The sequence below is a fragment of the Biomphalaria glabrata genome, chromosome 1 (genome assembly GCF_947242115.1).
Source record: "Biomphalaria glabrata chromosome 1, xgBioGlab47.1, whole genome shotgun sequence".
NCBI lineage: Eukaryota > Metazoa > Mollusca > Gastropoda > Planorbidae > Biomphalaria > Biomphalaria glabrata.
Window position 1 is genome coordinate 84,154,849 of NC_074711.1, and position 14,740 is coordinate 84,169,588.

Here is a 14,740-nt window from a genome sequence, read left to right on the forward strand (position 1 = left end):
CTTGAGTTTAGGCAATGTTTTGGTACATATCTGAGTATGTAGACTGTACATTATACACACACTCGATTCAGCTTTTTACTTAAAATGGCAGCCTTTACATTAACCAGACTTCTTGTAAAGCGTGTCGCACTCTTATAGCTTAAAGAAAATGAATATTTAATCAGACAAATTATCCAATTAAAACCTAATTAGTTGTTAAACCAATCCGTTGACCCGTGTTTAAGTGTTTGTCAATATGGAGCAGTTTGGTTGGTGTGTTTGTGTTTTAAGTGTGTGTGTTTAACCATGTATTAGTTTTTTGTTGTTTTTTTTTGGTTTATGTGTGTGTATTTAAGTATGTGTTTAAGCGCTTGTTTTAAGGCCACGTGTGTTTTATGTGTGTGCAAGTATATTCCAGCATGCGTCAATGTGTGTGTGTTTTATGCATGTGTGTTTAAGTAATTGCTTAGTATGTGTTCTTCATTGGTGTTTGTGTGTGTTTATAAAATGTGTTCGTGTATGCGTGCTTGATGTATTTGTGTGTGTTTAAGAGTGTGCTTTTGCATTTGTTAGAGTGTTTGTAAGTTTGATATGTGTGTTTTTAAGTGTGTATTTAAAACATGTATGTGCTCGATGTATATAAATTGTTTTTGCGTGAGTGTTAAACTATGTGTTTATGCGTAAGTTTGTTTGCGTATGTTGTTTCTATTAATGTGTGTGTGTGTGTGTGTGTGTTTGATAGGGGTCTAATAACTTACATTTCAATGTTTAATCTTTAACAAATTAACATAACATTACATTGTTCATTAGTCAAAGCATGAGCGTGGCCAGGGGGGGGGGTTCAGCCGAAATGAAATCCCCCCCCCTCCTGCGGGGGTTGTGACAGAGCTTCGCATGAGGTTTTGCTGGACCTGTTCTCCGACAAAATGAATTACGCATAATAAGAGTTGCGGAAACAACTTGCTGGAAAATGCGCCGAACGGCGCGAGGTCAGTAAGAATAGCACATTAGGTTTTTGAAATAAAACTTTTTAATAGCAAAATAATGCACTGTAGATACCTCAAAATATTTATTTTGTTTGCTTTCAATACAAGAAATAGTGCTCGGCGGCGGGGCGAAGCGCTGGGGAAGCGCTGCGAGCTCCCCAGACCCCCTTGCTAGCAAGGGCGGGGAGTTTTAGTTTTCCGATAATTCCAGGAAGAATCTATTCTAGGGCACAATAAACGTCGCCCCAAAGGGTCAGAATGTAATAAGGTTAATTATGTACACAAACACACACACATATATAATTTTTTTCCGCGGAGTTTTCCCCCCCCCCCCGAAAACAAAATCCTGGCTACGCCCATGAGTCAAAGTGACAGATTCTACCATTCCATATTTTTGTTTTTTTTATATTTATATGGTCCTTATACTCTAGACTCAAGACGAAAATCTAAAAATCCTGCTTCTTCTAAATAACATTAGTTACAATGTTCTTATTTAATGAAATTTAAAAATACTATTTTTTTAAACCATAATCGTGATGATGGTAGTCCGACTCTCACTAACAGCTTTACGCGGCAAACATAGAAAAAACAAAAACAAAGATCTTATTAAGATGATGGAAAAACAAAACGTTGGATTGAAAGGTATATAAAATGAAGATGGCCAACAGCTCTGTATTAGTTGCTCCAGCTGATGACATCTTCAAGATAAAGGATGGTTAGGTGAACGTAGCGTAAAGCATTGTTCCGTACTGGAAATAAAAAAAGGGAAATAGCTTGACTACGTTTCAAAGGGAGAGGACTCACCTCGATTACTCTTGGTATCTTGGCCACAGTGTAATAAGATGAAACGGTGGAGGTACCAGAAGTTGCTTCCCTTTGTGGGATTATTATTGTTTTGTGGTCATTTCCCGCGGGGGCGACGCCATAGTCCGAAAGTCATTGTAAGACCGGGGCAACGATGGTTGATGTATTTTCTGTTTATTCCGCAGCTGTCAGTGACTTCCCTGTTATCTATTTAACCCAGTGTGAACTGCTAGTGGTTATAGATTGCTGTCTAGTCAGTTATAGATTTCTAAAGTCGGTCATTTACTGAATCCTTTTATCTCTTGTCTACAGAAAGGAAACCCTTAGTTCTTACCAGGACAGGATTTATATTTCATCAGCCCCTAACCTGTTTGAGATATGGGGCCCCTTATGAATTCAAGCCCCTTACTGGCAACGGCCTTGTTGTTTACAACAGGCAATTTTTACTTTGCTCTTTCTTTGATTGAAAATATTTCTGGAATTATTTGAGGGGGGAAAAAGGAGGAGGTCCTAAGCTACAGCAAGTGTTGCCTTTAGCCACAGGCTTCGTAGCTACGCTGTTACAGCGGTTGTATATTAAGCTACGGATCTATCGAGCTGTCATCCTCTTTAGATTGCTCTATGCCTCAGAAACGTGGACAGTGTACAGAAAACATGCAATGAAACTGAACCACTTCCACATGTCATGTCTAAGAAAAATACTGAACGTCAAATGGCAAGCAAAAATACCAGATACTGAAGTCCTTCGAAGAGCGGGTCTGTAAAGCACCCACACAATCCTGATGCAATCCCAGCTGCGATGGGCAGGACATGTCTGCAGAATGGAAGACCGCCGCATCCCTAAACGAATCTTGTATGGCCAATTAAGGGAAGGAAAGCGCTCGCAAGGCGGACAAAAAAAAAAAACGCTTCAGGGATACACTTAAGGCTTCTCTGAAGGTGTTCAGCATAGACCCAGCCACCTGGGAGACAGAGGCACATGACAGAGCATCATGGTGTCGCGCTGTGAAAACTGGTACACAGGTTGCTCAGGAAAAGAGAACAGCGCTGGCAGATGAAAAGCGCCAGAGAAGAAAAGCAAGGCCCACGACACTAGCTCCAGCTGGAATAACCTGCCCAGTGTGCAGCCGAACATTCCGGGCTCACATAGGTCTCACCAACCACATGAGGAGGCACGAAACCCCAGTGCAAATCCCTCAGCCCCCAGTGGTCATCATCGAACCACGATGGACGAACTATATATCTTAAGCAATATGTACAGGACAAACTAGTTGATAATTCAAAATTATTAAAGTTTGCTTCTCATTGTAAAAATGAATCGCTTCCCCTTTCTAGCCCCTCCCCCCTTTTTCACCCAAGAACAAAAAGGGAATAAACGTTCAATTTTTTTTTTTCTGGATGGAGTGATTTGTATGAATGGTCTAAAAGGCGTCACGTGCCACGCCCGTGGGGCTACTGACTCAGGCCTCAAACCTCAGGAAAGCCCCCATCAACGTCAGCCCACCAAGGTAATATGTGAAGCCTCTGCCATACATTCTAATGTACATTTAATCCATTAAAGACTTTAATAAGGCGTGGAGGATTTGTTTGGAAATCCAAGTTGATTTTCCGAAAAAAAAAAAGATAATTGAGTAGGTCAAAGGTCACTAAAACAATTGACTATAAGAGCAAATGGAACATTAATCGAACGGCCAATGGGTTGTTTTTTTTTTACTCCATCTGTCTGTCAGATCAGATTAATTTAGTTGAGTCAAATATATAAGTATTTTTATTTCAAGATTCTTCACCTCAATTCAATTTTTTTTCCCAGCAGCATCTTGAGCAGGCTAGACGTGAATGGTTGAAACAGTGGCGTAGCTAAGGTGGGGGGAGGGAAGTGGGGGGGAGGGGAGAATATGAAAATATGAGTGTTTTTTTTTTACATTAAATATTAAATTTTATGCAAAATACAGGGCCCACAAACAGATCAAGCCCCCCAGGCCCCACATGATGGCAAAGTCCTAGCTACGCCCCTAGGTTTAAAAATGATTAACTGTGGTATTGTAGCTATGGCTGACTCCAGGCTGAGACGGATACTAGCAGTCTTGTATCGAGATCATCGCTCCAACATAGAAATCCTTTTCCTAACTGGCCCTTGCCTTTTATAGACATATTGACCAAATGTGGTATGAAGTTTGCGAGACACTTCCTTAGACAATCAAAAAACGTTCCCTAAAGACTGCACGGACATGAAGGCCGAAACGAGTAAAACTAAAACATGAACCTCCTCAAGTATCATGGCTTCGTAACTTCACGAGAGACCCAAACACCGAAGGCATTACGTGGGAACACGCGCACACATCGCTTGTGACTAATCTCCGTGGACACAGCTTGCCGCGGCCCAGTGGCGCAGCTAAGGTGTTGGAGAGAATTTTAAAATCCCCCCATGGCCCCCAATTAAGAGGGGCCCCAAAATGAATGTTTTTTAACTTTAAATATTAAATATTAAGCATAATTTAGGGGCCCCCAAATAGGTCAAGCCTCCAAATGATGGCAAATTTCTAGCTACGCCAATGTCGCCGCATTCTGCGCCATACGGCGTGGGAGGATCTAAGCCTAAGTAAGTTAGTAATCTTCCATCTCCGAGCTCCCGTAAATGTAAAAAAACAACACAGCACGATTAAAATCCATGAAGATACATTAAACCGTTGTCAATAACAATGTAATTGTGACGATTTTCCGATGTAATTGCAGCGTTCGTTTCATCAATCTAGAAGTACTAGAAGAGTGGAGACAACTAGCCCTGTTTCTCAGTTGAACTGCAAGTTGACTTTATGTCAGGCTGTTTGATAGCTGCTATCTTTTTTTTTTATTTACGAAAACTTTTAGTTATCAACGGTTTAAGTAAACTTGAAATATCTAACTAAATGCTTTTTTTTTAAACGATGACAACTTATCAATACGTCGTAGTAGACGCTTGCCTAACGCTAGTGAAATTTTCAAAACATTATTCGCTTAGAATTGAACAAGTTATTGATCATTTCCCACAGATTCCCGAGATGTGCAGGTCAAGTGTTACTGATGTGGGAACGTTAGATTCCTGTGATAAGCAGGTCAACTGTCACTGATGAGGGAAGGTTACATTCCTGTGATGAGCAGGTCACCTTCCATTTGATGAAGGGAAGTTTGGAAGTTATCAATCCTGGCAAGAATGTTCTATTTCCCACGTGAAAGATTTTCCATGAGTTGTATTGATTTAGGGATGCGGTTCTGACATGATTGATCTATGCCCTTATGAGAATATGGTGGGACGATACATTGGGAGAAAATTGCTTCTCTTCCTAATTAGTTACAGGATCTATATGTGTTTACGTAAGTGTGAATTTAGAATGTAACCAGGACTAGGACACCAGGGTCGGAGGGTCGAGTCTCGAATCTTGTCAGTTTGTTATAGGGATGAGTTACATTTTAAATAGCTAAACACGCATACAACCAGTCAGGAAAATATTTTTTTTTGTCTCGATGATATTCCAGTATTTTTTTACAAAGCATATATCAACTCAGTCTGTCTGTCGGTAAAAAGTTTGTAGCTTTATTTCTCAATCACCCAATCTAATATCAAGTTGACATTTTAAACAATTATCTATTGTACCTAACAAAACATTGAATCAATTAAAACAAAAATTAAGCAATTTAATCAATTAATTATTAGAAATTAATTATTTTGTTTGATATCCAAAGTATATAAATTTAACATTATTGAGATAAGCTTTGTTTTTTAAAAAGGATTTTAAAAATGTTTTTTCTTGTAGAATACTGAATTACGCAGTATTATTGCGATATAATATCTTTTTATTGTGAAGATAATAAAATCCTACATGTCATAAACCTTTTAAGTGTTTACAAACAAATGCTTCAAAAGCATAATAAAATTTTTACGTACTGAATAAATATATATACAATTTCACAATAGTAATATTGCTCTCCCAGTTTAGATTGGTATCTTTATCAATGAAAGTAGGGCTGCTCATTCCATAGAATTTTGTCAACACCGCTGCAATGCTGTTCATCATATTTGGAATTTTTAAAAAAGTAAAGTTTGCCCTTTCAAACCTTGCGATCTATAGGGCATACGATCTGTTTCTTTGGCCAGAGTGTCATGTGGCCAGCATTACGACCAATTTTTACTTTTTTACTTTCCCCGACTAATGTCAGGCACCCATTAGAGTTGGGGGGACTCAGGGGCGCCCTAACAAATACCGAAATTCAAATTCTAATCTTCACCTGGACTTGATCCGAGGGCCCCAGGTTCAGAAGAGACAAGCGCTTAACCACTCAACCACCACGCCCGCATCACAATGGGAGGAAAGAGAATTTTTTTTTTACTGAATTTTCATATTCAATTATCTGCTTCCGTTTTCCAAATATATCTACCATATATCGATTGAATATATATCGATCTAAGCAGATTGAGAATGTTTTTTTAAAGACAGCAAAAAGAATTATTTATTTTATTGATCAGGTATACCCACTAGAAGCATGTAAAATATCTAGTTAGATTTATGTAAGCAAGGGTTGCGTGAATCAGACAGGAAACATTAATACCTTAACGGAGTCTAAGTCTCTTATCAACATTCACGACTAGAATAAAGCATCAAATGTCTGTTATTTATAAAATCATATATAAAAAAAACCAACAACTCAAGCAACTGGTTTCCAATCCAGATTTCATGTAGGTTACTCATTTAAAATTAAGATTTCATTTCTCCATTATAGAAGCCAGTTATGGATACATTTGATGTGTCATGAAACTTGAAACGTAGTAAATCTTGTAAATTTGTAAATTAGTAAAATGTTTTACAAGTTTCGAATGTTCCTTCAGAGTTGAAGGTAATCCACATCCTAGCCCAAACCTCCCGCAGGACAACTGGGAAAAGGCAGCGTGCAGAATACGAACCCGGGCCATCGAGACGACCGAACAACAGTTTAGCGCGCATATCGCACTATATTTAAGCTTCCCCAAAGACAACCATACACACATAACACAAGGGCAGAGAACTGCTGCTTTGAAACTCTAAATACTTTGGAGGTTTTTGATGTTAGTTATCTTGGATTGTCGTCATGAGTCTTTATATGAGAAAAGTGTCCTTGTAATCACAACAAATTTCCGTAAGGATCAATAAAGCAGTCTTAGTCTTAGTTTCCCGATCTAAACACCTGTCCTCCTGTCAACCTGCTGCCGTCCTTCACATTGGGAAATGGCAAACGATGTACGAATCTATTTTCTGAACAAACGTCTAAAACATTCAAGTCAAGCGCAAAGCCAAATTTCACAAAGTTGCTAATTGAAGAAACTCTAATAGACATACAGAGAGCAAACTGTAAGGATTCTGTCTGTATTTATTTTTGGTTGTTCGTTAGTTATTTCTGGCAATTAACACAGTTTGACAAATCTAAATGAGAGTTGCTATATATATATATATATATATATATATATATATATATATATATATATATATATATATATATATATATATATATATATATATATATATATATATATATATATATATATATATATCGTTGCGGAGACCGTAGGATGTGTTAAAACATCTTTTCATTTTTCATCAACTTGGAGGGAGGGGGAGTAAATAGTGGTGTATATTAATTTAAGTTGATTTGGCTTTGTTTTATCATTTAGAATCAACAAGTGCAATCTAATTATATTTAAAGAAATTAGGCATATTTTATATCTAAAATGATAATACTACATATTGTATTTTTTCTTATTAATTCAAAGGGATACGGACAGTTTTAATCATTTTACAATGAAAATATATATATATATAATAGTGAAAAAGGGTCAATCAAATTATTAGCCATCGTTTCAAAGATTAAAGCTAGTGATACCTAAACCACGGCCTGCGGGTCTCTGCCCACGGTGTATAATGAGGCTGCTTAAGCATGGCCGGATAAGCTAAGCTTTTTAACTTATGGGGCCTCGTGTCATCAACTGAAGGAAATATTTCTTTTGTTTTTTTTTCTTTAAATTGATTGAAAAATATCACTGGAACCATTTTTGTTTTAGGGGTGCCCGAGTAGGTGGAACGCTTATTAATAGTTTATGTTATATGAATATTCATCCATCCCTGCGCCCAAGCTCCGTTCACTTTATACTCAACGATTGTTGTTTTATTTTTGGTGGTGCGGCACGTGACTTGCATGAAGGAAATGTTTAGGGCCCCAAGGGCGACAAAATTAGGCCATCACTGACTCAAAGCCTCGGCGTGTCATAACACCAGACAGAATTTAGTAATTGGTTTAAGGGTTAACACTAAGACCCATGGAACTCTAGGAATGTGGAAATTTGACTCCATCTGCCATAAGAAACAAACTGCTGTCTGGGAAAGATCCAAGCAGATGTTTGAGTTTGCATATCCCATGATGCTCTGGACAGAGGCGAGGTCAAAATGTTTAGCCTTATGGGGAAACTTTCCAATATTTCCATATTCCTTCTCTGCACCTCATCCGCTGTGCAGATGTCCGCCCCCCCCCCAAAAAAAAAAATGGCTTATTAAGGATAGTGTGGATAGTGACATGTTTGTTGATGCTTTTTTCCATTCCCGCCAGTGCAATAGACTCGATATTTGGGCACCCCATTGGAGTTCTGTTTGGCTTTCATAGTGGCTTAATTGTGTCCTCTAACGACTGTTTCCACCCGAGCGCCAAGATGAGGTTGGGCGGTGACGCTTAGGCGAAACAGAACTAGACCTACGATAAATCTATATCAAGTCAAAGAACTCTTAACTGGTAACCTAGATTGTGATTAAATCTTTGCTCTTATAAATAAACATGTAATGACTATATGATAAAAATTAACTTTATTTCTTTCTATTGTTAAATTTTTATTTTTTTTTTAAAGTGGAGTTATTAGATTACTTATTCATCTAGCTCCAGGACTGTAATTGTTCCCAAAATAGCCATCACGTGACGTCTTGTTCTCGATATTTTAGTTTCATTAATATTCGGCCTGTGGCTGACATTCCAGTAATTCGCAAGATATCAGAATCAGTACAGACTTACATGACATCTAATGTCAGGGCCGGATTTAAAAGTCTTGAGGCCTGAGGATAACGAAGGAACGGAGGCCCCTACTTATTTTCCGTATAAAAGGAACAATATTTGTTTTTGTCAAGTTTTTCTGAAATATATTGCTAACTATTAAAGCTATTTCAACACAGAATGTAGAAAGTTGCTGAATTCAAATAGAATCTATTACAACTAAATTACAAATTTAACAAATGAAAATTTGAGAGGTTTTTTTTACGAAAAAGCGTTGAGGATTTCTCTAAAACCTTTCTCCAGGAGTAAATCACACTCATTACTAGGTTGGTTTAGCTTTGATAAGCGCTTTTGTTCTACCGTCAGTTGGAGCCTGTTCTGTTTTATAATTTTTATTCTGTAAATGAGCAGCTCTCCAGTGCCAGACCCCTAAAACAAAGAAGGCTACATTCTTAGTCTATTTTTTCAATTTTCGGGAGGTTTTGGGGATTCCCCGCTACCAGCGCGTTACACGCTGGCACTTTTTAACATCGACAGTGTTGCCAACTTGACAACCGCAAGACTTCAACTCCGATGGTTTTTCAAATTTGAGTAATTGACATATTTGAATTCTGCGTAAAAAGTTGTAATAGTAAACATTTTACCATTTTTTATTTAAATGCTTAGAAACATTTATATTTTATAAATTAGACAGTAAATTCTTGACATCTCCAAAAAAACGGGGTTCTTTGAGATTTTGTTTTTAGGTTATGTATGCGTCACTTCCATCAACAATACTGAAAAGGAAACTAGATTTAACCAATCGTATCGCTTCTGGCCTACAGGCTCTTCAGCTTAGTGATGGCCTATTCCAGAGCTTTGATACAGTTATAAATACATGTATTGGTAGATCTAAAAGCATTAGGATAAGCAACTCGATAAAAAAAAAGTAACATTTTCATCTAAGCCTTTGCCTGTCCCAAGAAGTATATAGATCGTGTGTCTGACTGATTCGAACAAACTGGTCAGTGTGAGGCTAGTCTAGACTACGTGTAGTCGGTCATGACAATAGAATCCAAGCGATAGTGTTTGTTATGTGTTGAGTGGTCAGGCGAGAAAATACAGACCGCCGTGGTTAGTCAAGCATGTAAATCTACTTTTAATACGCATTTTTTCTTTGCTTACAAGATCCTAGATCTAACTGCATAGACGAAAATATATTTCTTTTACGAGAATGTTAACTTTGCTGTATGGTCTCCCCGGAGTCTCCCGTTATACAGTAAGTCAATAGATTAAATTAGTAGGCTAGTGTGACGTCACATAGAAACCCGGTGAATATCTGACAGCGCAGGAAAATTACGTCAGAAAAACATCAATTACTAAGTTATTATTGCAAATAAAAAAAGAATAATATATTCATTATCTGTAAATAAAAACACATATTATATAAAAAATTGTCAAAACTATCGGAGTTTCCTTTTGTTTGTCGGTAAAAAAAAAAGTAAAGTGTCTGACCTGTCCAAATTAGGAAATTTTTAAAATATCTATTCTGGGGACCCCTCTCTTCTGAATACCCTGGGGCAGTACCCCCCCCCCACCCCAGCCCTCCCCAAGTCCTACCCTTAATGTCGTAAAAGAAATGAAATGTTTTAAAGAATACATTTTTTTCGGTAGTACCCTTTCATCCATCAACTGAGCCATTGAATACTTTTTATAAAAAAATTCAGACACTTCTTAAGTAGATAAAAGAATTGGTCTTTACTAGATCATATTAGTACTAATTTTTTTTTCTGTATTTCGAGGGCAATGACTTTAATGCCTATTTCAAAATGCCATTGCAATAATACAAATATAACAAACAAAGGGTCGTGATAATTTTTTTGTAGCATCCTGACAACAAAGAATTCTTTTTTGTCCAGTTAATTAAAAAAAATGTAATGAAACAACAAATGGCTGCCTGGTCGTGCGGTTTGCGCGCTGGACTGTCGTTTGGATTTATCGATGGTCGAGGGTTCAAATCCTGCCCGCTCCCATCCCCGGTCGTCCTGCAGGAGGTTTGGACTAGGAAGTAAAATATCTTCCACTCTGAAGGAACATCCGAAACATGTAAAACATTTTACAAATATTTTACAATACTAGTATACCCAATAACACGGCTTTATTCGACACAATTAGACCACAGTAAACAGTGCATGAAACCAGCAGGTCTCGCATAACACTGATGCAGTACCATATACACACACACACACACTGGACATGAAACACACACACTGGACATGACCTTCTGACACGCTAGACGCACGCAGAAAATCAACTCAGTTACACTACAAAAAAAAAGCTTCTTTGGGTTCGGCTTATGTAAACTGGGACAATGACATCCAGTGGCACAGTTTAGAGATACACCCGCTTCATCCATTCACCGCCCACCTCTTCCTTCAACCACCATAATAAAAAGAGCATTAACTTTCATTTCACTCTTCATTTTATGGTTGTCTTAAAGCATGTCCATTAATGCGGGGAAAATGCAGATAGAATCGCGGCTATTAAATTCAGCAGAGAACAGAGTTATGTTTATAGTAACCTTACACAAACTGCGGAGTGAAAACTAAAAACTGACCTTGAGAAGATGTAAAAGTCCAAGCAGGTGGGAGCGTGAGAAGCATTGGCTTCTCTGGTGTCCAAAGATAGCCTCAAGGTCTGCCCACATCCCTTAGCTGACCATCGGCTAATTCCAGACATACCGGTGTAGCCATTTTAAAGAAAGCTCCGCCAAAAGCTTTGCTCGCGCGCGCTTTCCCGTGTGTTTAGCTGTAAGGGGAGGGAGTGGGGGGCGGGGTGGGTGTGTGAAAACCATGCGGGTGGGCGCCCCTCGCTTCTCTCCTCCCGGTGTGGGCTCGCGCTCCCCCTGCTGTGGCAACGTAAACAACTCTCTAACATCTAACACCTCTCTCCTTTGATTACGGAGTCATTCCTCAACCACGTGACTTTTAGACTTTCCACTCCTTAAAGTTTAATTCGTCTGCAGGTTGTCACCATTTTCTCATGTCAAACCTGAAGCCTTTCGCCCACTTTAAATTTAAACAAAAAAAACTCTGGTCGCAGCTAGCTCTTTATTCAGTTATTGTATTTTGTTTACTACTAGCCTTATATTACCCACGCCCGCGGGTCTTAATATACGTATCACTGTCCATATAGTCACTGAGAGTGTTTTGGAATCAATTAAACGAAATAATAATGTTATAAGAAAGCGAATGCGTGAATGTAAAAATAGTATGAACGGAGCTATCAAAATTGCAAATCGACCTAAATCCATTTTTTAAATAATAACATTTGCTTGTAGGCCTAAATATATTTAGATCTAGATCTGAATTTCAAGAGCTCAAGAAGTTTATTAATTATGGTATATAGGCCTAAGTATATTTAATATCCCCCACATAGAGCCTCGTGTAGCCTGTCTAACAGAGGCGGACTGGGTATCAAAATCGGCCCGGGCATTGCCATATAAACCGGCCCACAAATGGCATGTCATATATTTTCGGTGCAGGGGGGATTTTATGAATGTGTGTGTATATGTAATTAATCTTCATTATATTCTGATCTTTTATTCTTTCAAACGTTTTTTTTCTACCCTAGAATACTCCCTTCCTATAACTAGTGAAAAGACAGTACACACCGTCAAAGGGTAGCTAGGGAGTCCGGGAGAGCTGGGGTCCGGGGCGAAGTCCCGGAACCAAGCATTATTTCAGTTATTTTAAGCTTTAAAAATGCATATTCTGAGGTATCTACAGTGCAATTAGCCCGCTACTCTTCCGCTAAAAAAAAAACAAAACAAATCTGCTATTCAGTGGAGTCCAGCGACTGGTAGACAATGGTAAAATGCTTTAGTTTTTGTATTGGAGGGGGAAGGGAAACCACAAACCCCTTTTGGCTACGTTCATGAAATTTGGTGACTGTATTTTGTTGAAGTTGGCCAGGGCCGGTCCTAGCGATTACGGGGCCCTATGCGAAACTGATTGCGCGGGGCCTAGTCTAGGTGAGAATAAGGATAGTAAGTGAAAATTAAGATTTTGTATTAGAAAATAAATTCGGCTTTGCATTTTATTCATTCTTTTATAAGTACAAAATTGCGATCAAGTTAACTTTACTTTACGAATCTTGCAACCCATGGCATATTTTTATGCCAGTGACTATAAAAGTAAATACGGCATCGGAACTTCCGGTTATGGGGAAAATTTGTCCGATCATTACATTTTATTTTATGAAAGCTAACATAGTCTTTTTTTTTATCGCGCGTAGGAATGGCGTTTTCCATAATGAATGACACACACAAATGATAATTTTGTCTATTTTTCATGAGATTTTTATGAGTTATCATGAGATTTTAATTAGTGCAGGACATTTCCGAAAGTTTTTCGTATATACCGGTATTTTGCAATTAATAATTACACATAGAATTAGCGCGGGGCCTATGAAAGCGCGGGGCCCACTGCGACCGCATGGGTTGCAGTGGCCTAAGACTGGCCCTGAAGTTGGCTGCACTGGGGCAGTAAGTAATGTTTCCCTTTCATACAATGAGGTCTGAGGCAAGTGATGGTTTGAAGACCCTCCCCTCCTGGCTACGCTCATGTGTTATATTATAGGTGTAAGCCTAATTCTCTATAACATATATAAAGTTTGATAACGCATCGAAAACTGGATGTATGTATTCGTAGGATTACATAATGTATTCTATTTATTCATGTATGTAGTCTTAAAACTATAAACTATACAATAGCAGCCTAATGAGTTTGAAGCTTTTTGGTATTACTTTCCTTAAAAAATAAGATAGTTACGTCCTACGCATTTCATGTGTCAATCTAGTCATGCATGTTGATTTGTGACTTAAAATATGCTAAATCATTTGTTTCCTGGCTGACTCAGGCAATCCATTCCATTAAAAGATAAGAGAATGCAGAACGGTTAAAGAGGCACTTACTTAATGTGAAAAGCTCTTGCTTCCTCCTAGTACATTCTCAAAAACGCGATTTCTATATGAAACTACCATGACCCATTATTTAAAATATAAATCTCCTTTCATTAAATATCGGATGTGACAGCGAATATAAATTGTTGTAAAAATTTTCATCATTAATGACTTCATAATAAGCATAAGTTTGCCATTAATTATAATAGTATAAAAATTGACTTAGATCTAGATTTATTTTTAATTAAATAATTTTTTTTGTAAGCCTTAAGTGTAGTATTTTTAGATCTATGTTATTAAAAATAAACAAAAAGAAATTTACTTTTTCTTTTCAAATCGCAGAAAGTAGAGCTTTATACCCATATTGAGCTGTGAATAAGTTGGGTGGTTTGTAAATTTGCGGCTGCGTGTAATGTGTATGTGTTAAAGTTAATTTCTTTTAAGTATTGTTAAAGAGCTAATTGTCGCGCCTATCTTTTTGCTGCGTTTTTTTAGCCTAACCTCACTCATCCCTCTTTTTGGTTAAATTTCATTGGCATCATTAAAAGACGGGGGAGGGAAGGAGCAAAAAAATATGGGAGTGCCATCAAAGGCCCATGCCGACCAGCAAAATGATTAGGCCAAACACAACCTCGAAGACATCATTGCAGTTCATGCCGCTCGTGCAGTCTAACGTTTTGCAAATGATAATACATACAGTGTAGGCCTATAGTGTATTTTTTTGTTGAATTTCAAACAAAATTAATTGTAATAAGAATTAAAGAAAAAAAAACAACAAGAAAACGTGTTCAAGCCTGTGTGTCTTGCTTCTGTCAGTTTTTTTTTTAAGTTGCTTGCATGGACATTTTTTTTTCTTTCTTCGCGACCAGACCGGTCCATTTGGTACCGGCCCACCGGGCAATTGCCCGTTTGCCCATATAGCCAGTCCGCCCCTGCTGTCTAATCATAGTGTGTTTAGGGGGAAAGAGGATTAGAGAGTCGGCGTGCG

The 14,740-nt window shown here is 38.0% G+C and overlaps 1 protein-coding gene across 2 annotated transcripts in view; it reads right to left on the reverse strand.

Moving 5' to 3' along the window:
* The window catches only part of LOC106050354 (calcitonin gene-related peptide type 1 receptor-like), a 187,402-nt gene extending 175,837 nt beyond the window's left edge, over nt 1–11,565 (reverse strand). Inside the window, exon 1 of one of the 2 annotated variants that reach the window (XM_056018242.1) lies at nt 11,407–11,565. The gene's annotated coding sequence lies outside the window, so the exon portion shown is untranslated. The remainder of the gene's footprint in view (nt 1–11,406) is intronic. The other variant, XM_056018243.1, reaches the window with a different exon arrangement.
* Between the last annotated feature and the right edge of the window lie 3,175 nt (nt 11,566–14,740).